The following is a 2,644-nucleotide window of genomic DNA, read 5'->3' as shown; positions in this document are numbered from 1 at the left end:
GTAATTAAAGTGAACTGGGGTAAGTCGATCGGTTTGTGGCACGGAGAGTGGTATTCGGCCCCGGACAACTTTGCTAATGTGAGCTGGGTGAAAAACCCCTACCAAGTATCTTGGTGTTCCCCTGGACAGTTACAAAAATAGCGAGGAATACTGGACGAACCAAACAAAAGAAACAAGAGAAAAAGCAGGCAGGTGGAAAGGCATCAACATGTCCATTTTCGCAAGGTGAACTGTATGTAACATGTTTTTCATTACTAAGTTGTGGTACGTCATGCAGACGTTGTTATTCAAGGGTAAACGTGCAAAGGCTGCACACATAGTGTTTGCCGCTTTAATCTGGGGCTCTAACTGGGAAAGATGAAGCCGAACAAATCTGTTCAGGCGGGTGAAGAGAGGGGAGCTGGGCTTGGCGCATCTTTTTGTACGACTGCTTGTCAACAGATTTCTGTTTTTACGGGATGTGCGTGATCATTTCTTCAGACGGTATTGCCAGCTCGGTTAAGAGGCGCTTTGCCGGCACTTATTGTTAGTACCCATAGTATGCCGGGAACGCGTTGCGGTTAACTTAAAGAAGTTGTCGACAGTGTGCGCTTTCTTTCTGTGTGTTTTCGTTAGATTATCTATGTGGCGTGAAACGAAAGACATTAAACAAAGATGCATGTGACATTGTATGTCAAGTGCTATTGTACAGAGCGGTATACAGTGGAGGACCAGGACAAGACGTCCTTAAACGGGTGAACAATATGGAGGTACCTACTGATGTAAAAACATTCTTTTCTAAGATACACGCAGGAACATTCTCAGTAAAGACATTCATGGAAGAACGTGGCTTCCTTGTACCATGGGGCTCACACTGCTTGATTTGCAAGCAACCTGAAACAGTAGATCATGTGTTCTTGCATTGCTGGGAAGGGGTGTACTTCTGGGATGTCCTAAAACGGACAATACAGAAGCAGTTTCCGTGGAGCCGCATGGGATCAGGTACCAAGCGATTAAGAATGAGGACGGGTTCCATACGACTTAATAACGCGCAATGGCCTCCACTCTTTATGGCAGGCTCGGATGACTGGGTACCATTGCGACCCAGACCCTAGGCCTGCCCGTATTTATTTTTTAGAAAGCATTGTCTCGCTTCATTAAAATAAAGAAAATACAAGATTGTGTACCCGATTGGCTGTCGAGGATAGAACCTCTGACGGCACTGAAAGAATTTTAGTAAGACAACGCCAGTCCATAAAGACTGATGGCTTTCATGTTTTTCAGAATGTTTTGTAGTCGTGTTTTGTGAGTTTGTTCTATTTTGTTTGCTCTGTACAATGTCGAAGACCGGCAATAAATAAAAAAAGGGCGAGGTGGAAGAGTGGTTAAGGCGATGGACTGCTAATTCATTGGGCTCTGCCCGCGTGGGCTCGAATCTCACCCTCGTCGATCCTTTTGCTCTTTTCTTCCTGAAAAATACGTTGAGCTCACGGCACAGATATACGGAAGAAGCCAGCGGAGGCGCAGTCAGCAAACGAGGACGCGAAGCTGCAACAGATGATGCGGACGGACAAGACGTCGCTGGAGATGGGCAACCACCAACGAAAACGGTGGTGACTCGGCGTTCATCATTGAAGCCTAAGTCCAACGTTCCACCAGACAGAGAAGCTGTGTTGAAATCGCCAGCGCAGCCGCGAGCCCTGGCGCTCAGCGGCTCCTTTGGGACTATGTCGGTGCACATGAACGATCTAATAAGGATAGTGAGTGGAGCCTTTTGCTACGCGACCCAAGCCGAAGCTCGAGGGTTGCAGACGTCGGGAACAGGTTTGCTTGTCAGGAACAAGCTGCGAGTGTTCTGTAGTGCCTTTGCTCACGAGGAATGCACCTTGGCGCACATATAATTTTATTATAAGGCGATAAATCCGAGCACAGCACTATACATTGCGACTAATAAGGAGATTTACTGACGGCAAGCGGCAGGCTAAAAACAAGCACAGTCGCAAGAGAGCAACGGTCTCGGCGCCAACAGCTCGTGATCTGCGCTCACGCCCTACATTTATGAGAACGCCCCACCACTGCTTGCTCTCTGTTGTTCTTCATTACAATAACCCCGACGGCGAAGGGGAGCCATCCTGGCGACTCAAGGCGACGAAAAGATGAGAGGGTCATGATGCGGCTTGAGTTGGCTGACATGGACCGTGTCGGGAACGAGACGGCGCTTAATTGTCCGAGGAACAGTTGACCGGCTCATTGACATAAGTGACGGGAGACCGGCGCTCGATGACGCGGTATGGCCCGTAGTACTTGGCAGTAAACTTGGGAGTGAGGTCAAGAGAGTTGAAAGGTATTCGGAGCCAGACGAGGGATCCAACGGCAAAATTCTGCACATGCTGATCGGTGTCGCGGTGATCTTTCTGGAGGGCTTGGCTGTCGGATGTGAACGAGCGGGCCAGCTGACGGCTCTTTTCTGCATGCTGGGCGACGTCAGAAATTGGACTGAATTCGGAGGTGTCCGGGCCGTACGGTAAAATTCTGTCAAGTGTGGAGGATGGTTCACGGCCACATAAAAGAAAATGGTGAGAAGCCTGTCGTAGACTGTGTCGCGGTGTTATACGCATGATTCACGAAGGCCAGGACTACGTCCCAATTGAAATGATCAGAATCA

At 48.8% G+C, this 2,644-nt stretch overlaps 1 non-coding gene across 1 annotated transcript; it reads left to right on the top strand.

The window, feature by feature from the left end:
- The first annotated feature begins 1,346 nt into the window (after positions 1 to 1,346).
- On the top strand, positions 1,347 to 1,428 carry Trnas-gcu (transfer RNA serine (anticodon GCU)). The gene has a single exon. It is a non-coding gene; the product is annotated as a tRNA-Ser (tRNA).
- Positions 1,429 to 2,644: the final 1,216 nt, after the last annotated feature.

This window comes from Dermacentor silvarum, chromosome 1, assembly GCF_013339745.2.
Source record: "Dermacentor silvarum isolate Dsil-2018 chromosome 1, BIME_Dsil_1.4, whole genome shotgun sequence".
NCBI classification, from domain to species: Eukaryota; Metazoa; Arthropoda; class Arachnida; order Ixodida; family Ixodidae; genus Dermacentor; species Dermacentor silvarum.
The sequence above is the reverse complement of the archived record's forward strand: the minus strand, read 5'-3'. Positions and strand labels throughout refer to the sequence as shown.